The 19303-nt window shown below is 37.3% G+C and overlaps 1 protein-coding gene across 3 annotated transcripts in view; it reads left to right on the top strand.

Moving 5' to 3' along the window:
• The window catches only part of IL1RAPL2 (interleukin 1 receptor accessory protein like 2), a 1121335-nt gene that overhangs the window by 963237 nt on the left and 138795 nt on the right, over positions 1-19303 (top strand). The gene's annotated exons all lie outside the window — the stretch shown is intronic.

Here is a 19303-nt window from a genome sequence, read left to right on the forward strand (position 1 = left end):
GCATTTTATGGAAATTTAAAAAATAAATTTAGAAAATATCTTAAATTTGCATGCTGCTAAGTAAGAGGGAGAAGGGTAACATAATTTAAAAGGGAGGAGAGGAGAGAGATAATCCTAAATCACTAACATTTGGTTCAGAAATGCATTCTGGAATACTTTTTTCTTCTGTGGACCCACCTTAGTTTTTGTTCAGACTAATATCTAAAGTAGTTGAAAGTCCCTGGACACACCAACTGGTATAGGATAGGGAACCTAGAAGCAAAAGCTTAACCTAGAATCTGGGATGTACCATCTGCTATAGATGAACTACAAAAGGGATTAACTGCACAAAGTTAATTTGGGCTTGACTCTACTGCTACGATCATGCAAGTTCTCTTTCCATAGCCAAAAAGTAACATTTAAAATTTGATTTGTTTCTGTACTTTCAAAGTAATGTTGACAGTTTTTAATTTGCTGATTATAAAAGTTACAAATATTCATTATAGAAAATTTGGAAAGTATAGGAATAATAAACAAAATAATGATCTATAATCCCACTGTTTGAAGTTAATGGCTTTTAATATTTCAGTGTATTTCTGACCAGTTTTCATATAAAGTTATAAATATAGAGAAATTATGAACTTGAGATCGAACTGCTTAAGTTTTTATCCATCTTTTATTTAATATTTTATTATGAACATTCCCCATGTAGTTAAATATTCTTCACAAGGAAATTGAATTATGTGTTATGATTTTCTTTACCACTTGGATATACCATAATTTATTTAAGCATACTACTCTTTATGAATATTTAGGCTGTGTCTAATTTTTCACCAGTATAGTAAATATTACTGTTAATAATTTTAAAATTATTATCTATGCAAATAAGCATATATTTGCATATAGGACCTTGAGATAGGGTCCTAGATGTGGAGATTATTATATCAAAGAGAATACATATTTTTGAGGCTCTTGATAACATAGCTAAACTGCTTTCCAGCAATATTGTATATATTTACAACCACACTGGCAGTATATGTAAGTGTCCATCTTGCCATACCCTCCAAGGTCTAGAATACACATACACATGCATATTTTATGTAGGAAAATAGTATTTCAATTACTAGTATTTGTATTACTTTTGAGTTAGGATTTTGGTTTATAGGCCATTTGTAGTTTTTCTTGAGTTATCTATTCATTTACTTTGGCAAATTTTGACTTGGATGTTAATATTTTTATCTATCTACATATATACACATATATTTCTATATATATCAAAGATATAAAACCATCATCTGCCATATTTGTTGCAAATTTTATCCCAGCTTCTTTGAGGAATAATTTAAATAAAATAAAGTTAACCAATTTTGAGTGTACAGTTTAATGATTTTTGGTAATGGTCAGTTGTGTAACTATCACAACAATCAAGACGTAGGATATTTCCATCACCCTTCAAAATTCCCTTGTTCCAATTTACAGTTAATCCCCCCTACCTATCTAGCCCCAGGCAACCAATGACCTGCTTTATAGCATTATAGTTTTGCCTTTTCTAGAATTTCATAAAAATGAGAGTATACAGTATATGGTATTTTGTGTATGGCATATTTCACTTAGTATAATTCTTTTGAGATCATCCATGCTATTATATGTATTGGTAGTTCCAACCATATTTTTAATTGCATGAATATACCACAATTGTTTATGCATTCCCTAGTTCCTGGACATCTGAGTTTTTCCTAGTTTGGGGCTATTATGAAAAAGAGCTGCTGTGAGCATTCTTTGTGAGGGCATATGTTTTTACTGCCCTTGAAAAGAATTGCTTGTCCATATGGTAAGTGCAAGTTTGAAAGAAACAACCAAACTCTTTTCTAAAGTGATGTACTATCTTGTATTCTCTCAAGCATTCCAGTTGCCCCACATCCTTGTCAACATATAGTATTGTCAAGATTTTTAATTTTAGCCATTCTGCTGCATGTGAAGTAGCATCTCAATGTGGTGTTAATTTGCATTTTCTTGATGACTAACGATGTTATTATTTTCATGTATTGGGCTGGCCAGCAAGTTCGTTCGTGTTTTTCCATGTTACGGAAAAACCCGAATGAACTTGTTGTCCAACCCAATACTTATTAGCCACTCATATATCATCTTTGTTTTAACTGAAGTATAGTTAATTTACAATATTATATTAGTTTTAGGTGTACAACATCGTGCTTAATATTTTTATAGATTATACTCCATTAAAGTTATTATAAAATATTGGTTATTTCCCCTGTGCTGTACAATGTATACTTGTAGCTTATTTATTTTATGCATAGTAGTTTGTGCCTCTTAATCCCCTACCCCTATCTTGCCCCTCCCCCACCCCTCTCCCCACTGGTAACAACTAGTTTGTTCTCTATATCTGTGAGTGTGTTTGTTTCTTTTTTGTTATATTCACTAGTTTGTTTTACTTTTTAGATTCCACATATAAGTGATAATGTATAATATTGATATTTGTCTTTCTCTGTCTGACTGATTTCACTAAGCATAATGCCCTCCAAGCCCATCCATGTTGCTGCAAATGACAAAATTTCATTCTTTTTTATGGCTGAGTAATATTCCATTGTGTGTGTGTGTGTGTGTGTGTGCACATCTTCTTTATCCATTCATCTGTTGATGGTCACTTATGCTGCTTCCATATCTCGGCTATTATAAATAATGCTGCTATGAACATTGGGCTACATGTATCTTTTCAAATTAGTGTTTTTGTTTTCTTTGGATATATACCCAGGAGTGGGATTGATGGATCATATGATAGTTCTATTTTTAGTTTTTTGAGGAATATTTATACTGTATTCCTTAGTGGCTGCTCCAATTTACATTCCCACCAACAGTGTACTAGGGTTCTCTTTTCTCCACATTCTCCCCAACATTTCTTATTTGTAGACTTTTTGATCATTCTGACAGATGTGAGGTGGTATCTCATTGTGGTTTTGATTTGCATTTCTCTGATGATTAGTGATGTTGAACCATCTTTTCATGTCCCTCTTCACCATCTGCATATCTTCTTTGGAAAAATGCCTTTTCAGGTCTTCTGCCCACTTCTTTGATAAGGATGTTTGCTTTTTTGATATTGAGTTTTACAAGCCATATATCATCTTTGGTGAAGTAAGTGTTCAAATATTTTGCCCATTTTTTAAAATCAGGGGACTTGCCTTCTTATTATTGAGTTGTAAGAGTTCTTTACATGTTCGAGGCCCACACTCTTTATCAGATGTTTTGAAAATCTTCTCTTCTACTCTGGTACTTGCCTTTCATTTCCTTAATAGTATAATATAAGGAGAAAAAGTTTTAAATTTTGATAAAAGACAATCGATTTTTTTAAATTTTGGAGTTCATGTTTATTTTTGTGTCACATTTAAGATATCTTTGCCTAATCCAAGGTTACTTTGTTTCTTTCAGAAGTTCTATAGATTTAGTTCTTATATTTAGGTATAAGATCCAGTTTGATGATGGCCATCCTGACTGGTGTGAGGTGATACCTCATTGTAGTTTGATTTTCATTTCTCTAATGATTAGTGATGTTGAGCATCCTTTCATGTGTTTGTTAGCAATCTATATATCTTCTGTGGAGAAATGTCTATTTAGGTCTTCTGACCAGTTTTGGATTGCATTGTTTGTTTTTTTGATATAGAGCTGCATGAGCTGCTTGTATATTTTGGAGGTTAATCCTTTATCAGTTGCTTCATTTGCAAATACTTTCTCCCATTCCGAGGGTTGTCTTTTCATCTTGTTTGTGTTTGCTTTGGCTGTGCAAAAGCTTTTAAGTTTCATTAGGTCCCATTTATTTATTTTTATTTTTTTCTTTTTTTAATTAATTAATTAATTTATTTATTTATTTGGCTGTGTTGGGTCTTCATTTCTGTGCGAGGGTTTTCTCTAGTTGCGGCAAGCGGGGGCCACTCTTCATCACGGTGTGCGGGCCTCTCACCATCGCGGCCTCTCCTGTTGCGGAGCACAGGCTCCAGACGCGCAGGCTCAGTAGTTGTGGCTCACGGGCCCAGTTACTCTGCGGCATGTGGAATCTTCCCAGACCAGGGCTCGAACCCATGTCCCCTGCATCGGCAGGTGGACTCTCAACCACTGCACTGCCAGGGAAGCCCCCTATTTTTGTTTTTATTTCCATTTCTCTAGGAGGTGGGTCAAAAAGGATCTTGCGGTGATTTATGTCATGGAGTGTTCTGCCTATGTTTTCCTCTAAGAGTTTTATAGTGTCTGGCCTTACATTTAGGTGTTTAATTCATTTTGAGTTTATTTTTGTGTATAGTGTTAGGGAGTGTTCTAACTTAATTTGGTTATATGTAGCTGTCCAGTTTTCCCAGCACCACTTATTGAAGAGGCTGTCTTTTCTCCACTGTATATTCTTGCCTCCTTTATCAAAAGATAAGGTGACCATATATGTGTGGGTTTATCTCTGGGCTTCCTATCCTATTCCATTGATCTATATTTCTGTTTTTGTGCCAGTACCACACTGTCTTGATTACTGTAGCTTTGTAGCATAGTCTGAAGTCCGGGAGCCTGATTTCTCCAGCTCCATTTTTCTTTCTCAAGATTTCTTTGGCTCTTCGGGGTCTTTGTGTTTCCATACAAATTGTTCAATGTTTTGTTCTAGTTCTGTGAAAAATGCCATTGGTAATTTGATAGGGATTGCACTGAATCTGTAGATTGCTTTGGGTAGTATAGTCATTTTTGCAATGTTGATTCTTCCAATTCAAGAACATGGTATATCTCTCCATCTGCTTGTATCATCTTTAATTTCTTTCATCAGTGTCTTATAATTTTCTGCATACAGGTCTTTTGTCTCCTTAGGTAGGTTTATTCCTAGGTATTTTATTCTTTTTGTTGCAATGGTAAATGGGAGTGTTTCCTTAATTTCTCTTTCAGATTTTTCATCCTTAGTGTATAGGAATGCAAGAGATTTCTGGGCATTAATTTTGTATCCTGCTACTTTACCAAATTCATTGATTAGCTCTAGTAGTTTTCTGGTAGCATCTTTAGGATTCTCTATGTATAGTATCATGTCATCTGCAAACAGTGACAGCTTTATTTCTTTTCCGATTTGTATTCCTTTTATTTCTTTTTCTTCTCTCTTTGCTGTGGGTAAAACTTCCAAAACCATGTTGAATAATACTGGTGAGAGTGGACAACTTGTCTTGTTCCTGATATTAGAGGAAATGGTTCCATTTTTTCACCATTGAGAACGATGTTGGCTGTGGGTTTGTCATATATGGCCTTTATTAAGTTAAGGTAAATTCCCTCTATGCCTACTTTCTGGAGGGTTTTTATCATAAATTGATGTTAAATATTGTCGAAAGTTTTTTCTGCATCTATTGAGATGATCATATGGTTTTTCTCCTTCAGTTTGTTAATATGGTTTATCACATGGACTGATTTGTATATATTGAAGAATCCTTGCATTCCTGAGATAAACCCCACTTGATCATAGTGTATGATCCTTTTAATGTGCTGTTGGATTCTGTTTGCCAGTATTTTGTTGAGGATTTTTGCATCTGTGTCATCAGTGATATTGGCCTATAGTTTTCTTTCTTTGTGACATCTTTGTCTGGTTTTGGTAGCAGGGTGATGGTGGCCTTGTAGAATGAGTTTGGGAGTTTTCCCCCCTCTGCAATATTTTGGAAGAGTTTGAGAAGGATAGCTGTTAGCTCTTCTCTAAATGTTTGATAGAATTCGCCTGTGAGGCCATCTGGTCCTTGGTTTTTGTTTGTTGGAAGATTTTTAATCACAGTTTCAATTTCAGTGCTTGTGATTGGTCTGTTTATAATTTCTATTTCTTCCTGGTTCAGTCTCGGAAGGTTGTGCTTTTCTGAGAATTTGTCCATTTCTTCCAAGTTGTCCCTTTTATTGGCATATAGTTGCTTGTAGTAATCTCTCATGATCCTTTGTATTTCTGCAGTGTCAGTTGTTACTTCTCCTTTTTCATTTCTAATTCTGTTGGTTTGAGTCTTCTCCCTTTTTTTCTTGATGAGTCTGGTTAATGGTTTATCAATTTTGTTTATCTTCTCAAAGAACCACCTTTTAGTTTTATTGATCTTAGCTATTGTTTCCTTCATTTCTTTTTCATTTATTTCTGATGTGATCTTTATGATTTCTTTCCTTCTGCTAATTTTGGGGATTTTTTGTTCTTCTTTCTCTAATTGCTTCAGGTGTAAGGTTAGGTGGTTTATTAGAGATGTTTCTTGTTTCTTGAGGTAGGATTGTAGTGCTATAAACTTCCCTCTTAAGCTGCTTTTGCTGCATCCCATAGGTTTTGGGTCATCGTATTTTCATTGTCATTTGTTTCTAGGTATTTTTTTATTTCCCCTTTGATTTATTCAGTGATCTCTTGGTTATTTAGTAGTGTATTGTTTAGCCTCCATGTGCTTGGGATTTTTTTACAGATTTTTTCCTGTAATTGATATCTAGTCTCATAGTGTTGTGGTCTGAAAAGATACTTGATACAATTTCAATTTTCTTAAATTTACCAAGGCTTGATTTGTGACCCAAGATATGATCTGTCCTGGAGAATGTTCCATGAGCACTTGAGAAGAAAGTGTATTCTGCTGTTTTTGGATGGAATGTCCTATAAATATCAATTAAGTCCATCTTGTTAAATGTATCATTTAAAGCTTGTGTTTCCTTATTTATTTCATTTTGGATGATCTGTCCATTGGTGAAAGTGGGGTGTTAAAGTCCCCTACTATGATTGTGTTACTGTCAATTTCCCCTTTTATGGCTGTTAGCATTTGCCTTATGTATTGAGGTGCTCGTATGTTGGGTGCATAGATATTTACAATTGTTATATCTTCTTCTTGGATTGATCCCTTGATCATTATGTAGTGTCCTTCTTTGTCTCTTGTAATGGTCTTTGTTTTAAAGTCTATTTTGTCTGATATGATAATTGCTACTCCAGCTTTCTTTTGATTTCCATTTGCATGGAATATCTTTTTCCATCCCCTCACATTCAGTCTGTGTGTGTCCCTAGGTGTGAAGTGGTTCTCTTGTAGACAGCAGATTTACAGGTCTTGTTTTTGTATCCATTCAGCCAGTCTATGTCTTTTGCTTGGAGCATTTAATCCATTTTCATTTAAGGTAGTTATTGATATGTATGTTCCTATTACCATTTTCTTAATTGTTTTCGGTTTGTTATTGTAAGTCTTTTCCTTCTCTTGTGTTTCCTGGCTAGAGAAGTTCCTTTAGCATTTGTTGTAGAGCTGGTTTGGTGGTACTGAATTCTCTTAGTTTTTGCTTGTCTGTAAAGGTTTTAATTTCTCCATCAAATGTGAATGAGATCCTTGCTGGGTAGAGTCATCTTGGTTGTAGGTTTTTCCCTTTCATCACTTTGAATTATGTCCTGCCACTCCCTTCTGGCTTACAGAGTTTCTGCTGAAAGATCAGCTGTTAATCTTATGGGGATTCCCATGTATATTAATTGTTGCTTTTCTCTTGCTGCTTTTAATATTTTTTCTTTGTATTTAACTTTTGATCATTTGATTAATATGTGTCTTGACATGTTTCTAGTTGAATTTATCCTGTATGGGACTCTGTGCACTTCCTGGATTTGATTGACTGTTTCCTTACCTATGTTAGGGAAGTTTTCAACCATAATCTCTTCAAATATTTTCTCAGTCCCTTTTTTTTTTTATCTTCCTCTTCGTGGACCCCTATAATTTGAATGTTGGTGTGTTTAATGTTGTCCCAGAGGTCTCTGAGACTGTCCTCAATTCTTTTCATTCTTTTTTCTTTATTCTGTTCTGTGGTAGTTATTTCCACTATTTTATCTTCCAGGTCACTTATCCGTTCTTCTGCCTCAGTTATTCTGCTATTGATTCCTTCTAGAGAATTTTTAGTTTCATTTATTGTGTTTTTCATCATTGTTTGCTCTTTAGTTCTTCTAGGTCCTTGTTAAACGTTTCTTGTATTTTCTCCATTCTATTTCCAAGATTTTGGATCATCTTTACTATCATTATTCTGAATTCTTTTTCAGGTAGACTGCCTATTTCCTCTTCATATTTTTGGTCTGGTGGGTTTTTACCTTGCTCCTTCATCTGCTGTGTATTTCTCTGTCTTCTCATTTTCCTTAACTTACTGTGTTTGGGGTCTCTGTTTCACAGGCTACCGGTTTGTAATTCCCGTTGTTTTTGGTGTCTTCTCCTAGTGGGTAAGGTTGGTTCAGTGGGTTGTGTAGGCATCCTGGTGGAGGGGACTGGTGTCTGTGTTCTGGTGGATGAGGCTGGATCTTTTCTTTCTGGTGAGCAGGAACAGGTCCAGTGGTGTGTTTTGAGGTGTCTGTGAAATTATGCTTTTAGGCAGCCTTTCTCCTAATGGGTGGGTTTTTGTTCCTGTCTTGCTAGTTGCTTGGCATAGGGTGTCCAGCACTGTAGCTTGCTGGTTGTTGAGTGGAGCTGGATCTTAGCGTTGAGATGAAGATCTCTGGGAGAGCTTTTGTCATTTGATATTACATGGAGCCAGGAGGTCTCTGGTGGACCAATGTCCTCAACTTGGCTCTCCCACCTCAGAGGCTCAGGCCTGACACCCGGCCAGAGCACCAAGACCCTGTCAGCCACATGGCTTGTCTCCTCCCATGAATTCTGCAACCTCTATCTTAAATTTTATCCACTTAGCACCTTTATCTTGGTCTTCACAACCCAAAGGAGCATGTTGCCTCACAGTGCACCTCAGCATGGGCCAGCACACCACACAGGACAGGACAGGCAGGGGCTGGGGGCCAGGTGGGGGAGGAGGACATGGAGGCCAAGGGCAGTGGTCGTTTGCCCAGCACTGAGGTGTCTCCAGAGGTACCTTGGTACCCTCCTCAGACCTGCTTTGGCTCCTGGTGGCCAGGCAGCCCTGGCACCTCAGGTCCTCACAGGCTCACTAAGCTGAGAAAGCAGAACTGCCTGTATCATTTTTTTTAGATTCCACATGTAAGTGATGTCATATATATTTGTCTTTCTCTGTCTGACTTACTTCACTTAGCATGATAATTTCCTTCCATGTTGCTGCAGATGGCATTATTTCCTTCTTTTTATGGTTAATATTCCATTGTGTGTGTGTGTGTGTGTGTGTATGTATGCCACATCTTCTTTGTCCATTCCTCTGTTGATGGACATTTAGGTTGCTTCCATGTCTTGGCTATTGTAAATGGTGCTGCTTTGAACATTGGGGTTCATGTATTTTTTCACATTAGAGTTTTCTCTGGCTATATGCCCAGGAGTGAGATTGCTGGATCATATGATAACTCTGTTTTTAGTTTTTTAAGGACCTCCATACTGTTTTCCATAGTGGCTGTACCAGTTTACATTCCCACCAACATTTCCTACATTATTTTTATGGAACCGTAGTACTAGCATCTAAAAGGAGCTTTAGGAAACCATTGGCATCCTTACATTTTAGTGAAAATAGTGATGAAGAGTCCTAATCCTGAATCATACACAACACATGCATACATACGTATCACAGAATACTCCTTGACTATTTTCTTTTTGCCAGGTTCCATGCTAGGTCCTGGAGGTATTAAAGATTAAGCATAATCCATACCCTCAAGAGGTTCATAGTCAAATGGGTATGACCTATCTGTTTGGAACTATCTATATCACTAGGCAGGATCAAACAAGTGTTACTTAAATACATTCTGTGGGAGCACAGAGGAAGGGGCAATGAATTCTGCCTATGGATGTGGTCACAGTGACTAGACCTCTTATTTTGTATATCTGACTTCAATACACGTGCTGACATCTCTAGACTCACTTGCTTCAAAGCAACTTAAAAATTGCATTTTATCCTATAACTACTGAACCCATTGTGATTTGGAGTGTATTTTCCTCAGATCAATTGACACGTCTTTCCTGACTGTTCACTCTGTGCTAGGGGGCTTGAGGGGGATAGAGAAACAGATTATTTGATCCTTGTCTTCAAGTGCCTACAGGCCAGAGAGTTGGAAGTGAAAAGAACCCAAGATGGCAATTAGGGAACAATAAAGTACTATTCACTGTGGAGCTGCCTCAGAGTGTATACAGGGAAGAGAGTTCAGGGTGAGTTGGAATATTTAGAAAAAAGCAGAAATCATTGTTCTTGCAGATTCAAACATCAGTTCAGACTTGAACTACCTAGATGTTTAGAGAGCCATTCAAATATTCTCTACTGCATAATAACTCAAAAGAGAAAAATAAGTTTAGTGTATCAGAATCTTTCTCAATGTGTATTAATCTGAATTTACAGCACACTGCTTTAGGAGTGCTTTATTTAAATTCTGTTAAAAACCTTAGCTGGAATACTCTTAGCTGGTCCAAAGACAGGTAGGTTAAGCATGTATTAACGAAAATAATAGACAGATTTACAGGCTCTCAAAGCTGTATACATTTCAGAGTAGGAGCAACCTGACATAAGAAAAAAGCAAGGATGCAGTGAAATGCTTTCAAACCCTGGTTTTTGTCAGATGAGCCTTTGAAAGGGGTGTTTTCAATTTCTGAGGTGCACATGCATCCTTTTGTCAGTGAAATGCCACAAGAAGGTGTGTTTGGAAAGAAGTTGACAGGGAGTGAGAAATGAGGAGAGCTGCCAAAAGGCATTAATGAGTTGGAAGAAGGTCACCAACCCATTTCAAGCTCATTAAATCTATTGTCTGAGTTCAGAGTGGTCCCAGGTGGAACTTGTGCTGACATACCCAGAACTCCCTCTCCAACCCAGAACAATGTAAAAAGAGGAAAGTATTTAAATGTGATGGTGGTTTCCAGGTTACCCTTTACTTCTAAGTATGATGAATGGAAATTTCAGACTCCTTGGTTTGGGGGGAAGGTTTTAAATATAAACATAGTCAATGGCAACTGTGTTTAAGAGGTGAAAATTTTTATTAGGTGTTGAAATAAAAACACAAAAAATTGAAAAGTTCTCCACACTAGTCATTTAAAATCCATTGAAATATTATTCTCTACCTGTCCTTAAAATCGCTCCTGTCTTCTAAGCCAAGCATTTATCAGACTTCAGTGTTCATTGGAAACACTTTGAGAAATTGTGTAGAATTCAGTCTCCTGCTCCCCCTCTCACCAAAGATCCTAATTTATTAAGCCTGAGGTTTGGCCTGGGAATCTGCAGGACTAGTGACAAGAAAACATAAAGTAATAATAAGAGGGAAACAGCTTTTCAGTTCATCTTAGAAACTGTCTTTATATTTATCTCTTATTGTTTTTAATGGAATTGAATTGAAGAGCAAGCCTGTCTTGTACTTTAAAAGGCTTCCTTTCTTTAGTAAGGGCTGACATGGCCTTTTTAAAAATTTTTAATTTTCTAAATTAAGACTGCTCTTTGTGCCAGACTAACACTTATTGCTTTATTTATAAAAAAAAGAAACAACTTATTGTCATATCATCCATAATGACTTATATTTAAACATTATCTTCTAATGAACATCCTCTTTTTAAGATTATGATTTTTCCAATTCAGAGCAAACATTATCTATTTTACACTTACAACTCTAGTTTACAAATAAAAACAATCAAAAATGCAAAGAAGTTAGGTGACTAGCCTAAAATCACACAGTAACCACTGGCAGAGAAGGAGAGAATCTATATTTTCTGAATCTCAAGGCAATAGTCTATCAGGTAGTACTTCTATAAGCTAGAAAATATGGATGGAAGTCCACGAATTGACATTTGAGCCATGGATACTAAAATGTTTCCCTGCCCCATCTGGTCAACCCACATCCCACTACCCCTACCACATCTCATCTACCTTCAACTTGAAGTTCTTTTTTCATTTTTTGAGAATTAATTTTGTTGCTTGAAATCCTTGGAAAGTCAGAAAGTTCTTCTCTTGATGACATGAAATTGTGCTGTTCACCATTTGAAATCAGATCTATCCTTGAGCCCTGATGAAAACAGTTTTATCACATTATTTTGTGGCTAGGGTGTGAATAGGCCCAAAGGTGTATGCTGAGCACACATCCCAGAACTCCATTCAATAATTAAGGAAGCTAGTTGGCTTCACAAAGTCAGCTTTCCTCAGCCATTCTACATATGGCAGGTTCAGGAATGGCACCTAAGTTGCTGAAATCATTGACTACAGAATCTCTGTGAAAGTTTACTTTCTCTGTTCAGGCGAGACTGTGTTAGCAGAATCCCTTTATTTTGCTGGAGCTTGTGTGTCTGGGGATAGAGGGGGTGGAGTAGGGGTTAGAGGAGCATTTCCTGGTGCTGACTGTGCCTTTTGCTCCTTTTGCAAATAGGCTTGCAGCCCTTCCTGGGGGAGCTGCTTTGATGCCAAGGTGCATTGGTATTGCTGCCCATTTCAAAAGTGGAAAGACCCAGCTTGCTTACTCTAACTCAACAAAGATTAGTCTACCAAACACAAGGAAATCACGACTTGCCAATAACTACATCTGAAGGGTCTGAATTATTAACCAAAGCCTTCCTTTTTCAAAATCTGCTATCTGTTGTATATGTTGTCTAGATAGCCAAGGGATAAGGGACTTTTATATCTTTGGCATGTCTGTCATTAAAAGATAATTTGACAAAAGAATGTAAAATCATGACACCCCTACAGCTGTAAAAATGAACAAATATTAAAGACTTTCCCTAACTCATTACTGAGGAAACTGTTGAGGTGTTACACAACCAGTCTGAGGGGGAATTCAGGAAAAAAGAAGGGCACTGTAGATCAGTAATATTGAAATGGATGTGTAAATGGAGGCTAACTGGCCTCCTTCAAAGTGTGTCTGTGTGTGGTGGGGAGACCACTGGGCATCCAGTGGATACAATTTACATGTCTATGGACAAGAAGTATTTTGTACTGCTATCAGTTTTCTACAGTTTACAAAGTTATAAAATTGCTCAAACACATTGAAAGATTAGAATCAGATATAGTGGAAGGGTATGATCTAAACAATGCATAGTTTTCCATTCAAAGATAATTGTTTTTTCCTGCACTGTGTTGGGGGAAATGGCCCAGGCCTTGGTAAGACTAACCAGTGGGCTAAAAGCCATAGGCTTCCAGCTGCCAGATCTCCTTGATCCTGAACTTACCAATTTACAAAAACTTTTCCTGAAACTTGTTTTAGGATGCCTTCAGCCTGCTGCTGAGTTCTTTTTTCCCCCTCTGTTCCGTTAAAATGGCACAATTTGTTCACAGGACAGTTTCAGTGTCATGGCAAGGAAACAGAAGAAGAGATTAGCCACTTCTCAGAAAAAGTCAGGGGCTAAAAAGCCACACTTTCCCATTCCGTTTCCACTCCAGATTCCCTTTCCCCAAAGAAAGAGAATACTCCAAGGTGCTACTCTCTTCCACACCATAAAGCCCAGCTTGCCACAGCAGTTTGCTTTTGACTTGGTAAACTTGTTTTGTCTTCCATTTGACAGATTCTCTTTTTCTTTTCATATATTTCATTCACCAAGATTACATGCAGGGAGGCTTGATACACACACACACACACACACACACACACACACACACATATCATATGCACACCCTTTAGGAATTAAATCTTCAAGTTTACCCCCAGATTATGTTATCATCCATTTAATTATTCATGTTAAAGAAGAGGAGCAGAGGCATGGCTAATTCAAAATGCTAGGTAAGGCCCAAATCATGTAATGTGGCTTTGAAGTATATTTTTATGCTGATGTTTGAAATCAGATGTGACTTATGGAAGCAGGCATTATAGAGAAAATGTTCTGGAAAGAAACACTTTAAAACTCAAAGTATGGTCCGACCTCAACTAGGTTTGTGACCAAGTGAATTCAATTTATCTTTCGGCCTCACTTTGCAACACTACAAAATGAGAGGTTTGAACAAAGTGATCTCTAAAGCCTCTTTTGCTCTGACAACTTCAGGATATTCTAGGGATTGGTTTTAAACCAACAGTAAAGCAAAAAATCAATCCAAACTCTAACTCAAGGGGGCGCTGGGAAGCTATTCAATTTCTCCTCTTGACCCTCTGTTTAGCTCTCCCCTGTGACTGTCCTGTTGAGAGTAGATCTCTCTCACTTTCACTCACTCTTTCATTAAGTAATATGAATGGCCACCATTTATTACCTACTTACTAGGGCAGACACTCTATATGAATTACCTCAATTGTCACAAAAATCCCATGACGTAGGTACCATTATTAGTTCCATTTTATAGATGCAGAAATAAGGCTCCAGTATAGCACATAAGTTACTCAAGGCCTCATAGCTGGTTAAGCATCAGCGCTGAGATGAAAATTAGGTTTGTCTGGCTTCAAATTCAGGACTTTTTTGCTAAACTGTACTGCTTCCCCATATATTTATCAAATGAGTTATGTGCCAGAACTGTGAAAGGCACTATGAAGAGCAAAAATTGTACAAAATTCAACAACTGCCCTTAATGGTTTTAACCAAAGTGGAAAATTGATTATTCATTTGGGTTTCAGGAGAAAAAGAAAGAAAACTATCTAGAAAATAAGCATTAAGTGAATTAAATGTCAATGAATTGAAAACTGAAATATTAGAAGAGTACATCATCTAAAAAAGGAAAGCAGAGATATTAAATATGAAATTTCTTATGACCCCATTTATTTACTCCTGTCCAAGTCAAAGGCCCCAGCTCTACCATAAATTGCTGTGTGAATGTGGGTAAATCCCATTTTCTCTCTGGGTCTTGATTTCCTCACTTCTTAAGTTATGAGGATAACTAAATGGTCTCTAGTTCCCTCTGGCTGAGATTCTGTGATTATATGATAACATGGGAGTCTTGCATACATCATGTGGATTGAAGAATGGAGACCGATGAAGATTTCATGCAGGGATCTGATTCAGTTATGGGGTAAGAATTCTTGAAAGGAAATGCATATCTCCAGAAAAGCAGCCCAGAGAACTTACATAGCCTTTTTGTACAAAAACTTAACTGTGGTAAGGGGGTGGGGGGAATGGTGTGTTCCATAACTATACTTTGAAATGTGTCCACAGCATCTTTTTAAATAGAACACATTTGTATCTGAGGGAAAGTGTTCAGACAGATGAGAGGTGCCAGAGAGGTAAAGACAGATTTAGTCAGTGCTTCTGCTGCATCTGGTGAAATGTATAGTCCAGCCAAAGGGTTAAAGCTGAATAGCCCTAATTGCCGAGAATTCAGATTAGGCATATTCAACAGCCATGAACGCCCCAGCTATCCATCATCCCGTCTGGTCCTTCTTCACAGCAAATGGAGAGGGATGGTGAGGGCATGCTGCCCTGACACAGTCTCTAATTTCCTCAGAAAACAGCCGCCCTTTCTCCAGCATCCGGAATCCAATTTCAAGAATGAATAAACAAACAAACTCAGACCTGCTTCTCCAGGGTGCAATATAGTAGCCCAGTTATTTATTGACTGGAAATTTAGCCTCCCTAGAAGAGACAAGATGGTCTGGCACTATTCAAGCCTCGGTGTCTTATGCAATAAGAAGGCAAGATTCACTCTCAGTGCAGGCTTAGAAACTTCCAACACCTTGACATTGTGATAGGTAGATGAAGGGATTCAAGCATGTCAAAGGCCCCTGTCCTTTTTCCTTCCTTCAAACTCATTCAGTACAAAAATCACAGCTAACCCAACTGTGGATGCTGGATTTTGACTTAAGGAATTCAGCACTTTTAAAGTTAGTGTAGATATTCATTAAAGAGGCGAGGCAGACTAAACTTTAGGTTCCCCAAGTTGTCTTCCCTCTTCTTAACTATTGCTCTCTCTTCCACCACCCTTCTTTATATCTTATTCTTTTTTCAGTCTCACAAATCTTTCCTTTATCTTCTCATACTCTCCCAGGTCCTCTTTTATTCCTCTCCCTTTCTTTTTCATTTCTACCTGTGCCTAAATCCTGTCTGAACTCACTGGGGCTTAACTCTGCTGACAGCCACACAGAACTAAAAAAAGTCACTGGCCCCTGACCTTCAGGATGTTCAGGTGTGGTCTTCATAAACTCCCTGAGATTAAAGGCTCTGCCATATACTTTTTCATTCTCCACCACATCTAGGGCAGGATGCTGAGGAAATGGTCAATAAATCCTTTTTAGTTAAATGTAATGGGTGAATCATTCCTCTAGGGTTCCACATATTTCTGGGAATAAGACATTTTAGCTTTTGACAGCTGATAGAATTTGACATTGACATGAGGTCTCGGAATTGGCCTGCTGGAGAGACCATAGATTTTTAATATTCCTATTCCATCAATATCGAATGAGATTTGTTAACAGCCCCAAGACGAAGTCAAAGTTGTCATTTTTTACTGAAGGTAGTAGAGGAAAGGGTTGGAGGAACTTCTTTATAACACTTCTTGGCAACCATCACGCTTCTGTTTTACCCCCAAACAGACATTTCACTTTTAGGAAATGATTCCAAATCATGCAAGAGGTTAGCTCAGTTTTATTTCTGCTGAATAGAAGTTTTAATACTTGAATTCTAATAGGCTGTGGGCTCTTTCACCCTTCCATTTATAATATGCCTTCACTGAGGCCATATAATTTGTGTAAAAACTTGTCATTATTGAGGAAATAATTCCAAATACAACAAATCAAAATGGTTAACATTCTCACTTAGGAAAGCCACAGTCCCAGACAGATATAATCACACATGCCAGTTCTCCCTGAGAGGAGTTTCAGCCACACCCGGTTGTGCAAGTTTTACACAAAACTAAGTTTCTCTTCCTTGCTGCTATAAGGAAAGGAATTTGGCACAGAACTTTCTGTTAGTGCTCAAGTGTGAAGGTGCACCATCAACGCATTCATTCATTTCATTCTCTTCCCAGCCAAGGAAATTTCTCTCACCTCTCAGAGAGAAAAGAGAAATATGGGCTACAGGCCAAGCATGAAAATAGATGAAGTGGACTGAGCGTTACAATGCTGTTTCTCTACCAACATTTTTCACTATTTCATTCCTTGCTGAAGATTTTTTTCACTGTCATACAGTCATTAAGACCAAGAGACTTTGTAGATAAAGGAGACAACCAGGAACTAAGTCAGCTAGATTTTCATGCAGCATGTTATGGATGTAAGAGAGAACTAACACATTTATACATTCATAAGTCCTCAGTTAAGATGTTTTCTTTTTTTATATTCAAGAAAAATTTTTCATCTTTGTGTTTTTTTTTGTTTTGAAAATTTTTTTAATATAAATTTATTTATTTATTTATTTGTGTGTGTGTGTGTGTGTGTGTGTGTGTGTGTTTGTGTCTGTGTTAGTTTCTGCTTTATAACAAAGTGAATCAGCTATACATATACATATATCCCCGTATCTCCTCCCTCTTTTGTCTCCCTCCCACCCTCCCTATCCCACCCCTCTAGGTGGTCACAAAGCACAGAGCTGATCTCCCTGTGCTATGTGGCTGCTTCCCACAGAGTGAAGTAAGTCAGAAAGAGAAAAACAAATACCATATACTAACACATATATATGGAACCTAAAAAAAGATGTTTATTGATAATTATTCTTTGCTTTATTTTTCCCCCAGGGATATATGATAAACCCAAAGTGACCCTTAGTTATTATCTTAGTTGGGCTTATCTGATTGCATACTCATTTCTTCTTTGTTTATTGATCTTCAGATAATATGAACACAGGAACAACTGCTTACCTTGGGTCTTGAAATTTTCAAATAAAAGGGAAAAACTAATAATTTTGTTATTGAGCCTGTACCAATTTGACAGCAAGTTTGTAGGGACCTTCTATGTAGGCAGAGAAGGTGACCTATGTGATATGGACTCAAAAGCCCTAGGAAAGCTTCTCTGTACCCTCAGAGTTTCTACCACCACTTCTATTCAATACCTGTTGACTAATGTTTAAAATCATCGAAGTAACATCTTTTAGACTTAAAGTTTTTATTGCTGTTTAAAATGTAATATATGCATACATACACACATGCAATGAAACTCCCTAAGCTGTTCTCAGAAATTTATGCTTGAGTATAAATGAGAGATGGATACTTGATTTTGAATTTGAGTTTAGGGAGAAAACATTTGGTGCCCAGCACCTGAGAAGGGACACAGAAGGGGTTAAATACAGGGACCGGGTACAAGGACATAAATGACTTTGTTTCATGGTTTTGCCTATATATTACTCTAATAATGCTCCCAATGAGGGTAGTTTCTACTCTTTCCCTTCCTTCATCTTTTAGGGTTCTGTGTGACAGCTCAGGAAAGAAACTACAGAGCTAAACTGAACTCTTTTTAGAGAGTGTGTCTGCTGCTTTTCTTATATGCTTTTGGGTGCCTAAAGGTATGTACACCAAAATAAATCAAGGAATAATATTGACTGGCTTTCCTAGTTCAAAAAGAGAACATAAATGACAGTGTCTGAAAGGTATATAGAAAAGAAAGATAAGCCTTCCCCTCCTTATAATCAGGGCTATAATTTCCCCCATTAACTGCATGGCTAAGTCCCCTGCCCACTTACTCCCAGTCACCACAATCCCTGAGTAAACAATTTGCCATGAGAGACCAAACAAAGGAAAGCAAGACTCTATTCAAAGGTAGAAGGAAAATATTACAATGAAATGTCTTACATTCTTACACTAATGACAACTGCTTCCTTTGGAACTGAACAAAAGAGGAAGGAACAAAAATTAATGCCAAAAGGGACGAGCAGGAAATAGGATTCAATTTACTTAAATTCAGCAAAAGCATATTGAGCCCCTACACAGTAAGATAAGGAAGGCATGGTTCTTGTCCTTATAAGATAATAGTTGGAGGAGGTTAATGACAGGTGTCAACTATGTAGATAAATAGCTCTAACAAAAGTTAGAATTAGAAAAATTCAATAGAAGAGGCAGAACTCAATTGCTCTGGAGTTCCAAATGAAGATATGGTAATATCAATAGCAGTAGTAATACTAGTGGTAGTAGTCAAAGAGGAAGAAGAGAGGGAGAAGGAGAAGGAGAAGGAGCAGGAGAAGAAGAAGAAGGGGGAAGGGGAGGAGGGGGGAAGGAGGAGAAACAACAGTAAGCACTAGCACCTATTGAGGTTATTATATGTGAGATGCTATGCAAAGCACTTTTATACAAATTTTTCTCATTTAATTTCATCCTCATATCAACTTGATCAGTTAGGGATCATGATTATCCTCATACTCTGAATGAAGAAATTGAAGCTGGGTGATTTAGTAATTTCTCCCTTGTCACGGAACTAGAAAGTAGTAGAACGAGGATTATTCCAGAACTCATGTTGATAGGAAACATTTTACAGAAGAGATAATATTTAAGATGGTCTTTGAGGAATGGGTTGGAGTTTAACAAATAAGCCAATACAAGCAAAATTGTGGAGGCTGTAAAGCATATATGCTATATTTAGAGGGTTGCAAATGGTAGAGTGTAGCTG

Source organism: Balaenoptera borealis (assembly GCF_965194805.1).
Source record: "Balaenoptera borealis genome assembly, chromosome: X".
In the NCBI taxonomy this organism is placed as follows: Eukaryota; Metazoa; Chordata; class Mammalia; order Artiodactyla; family Balaenopteridae; genus Balaenoptera; species Balaenoptera borealis.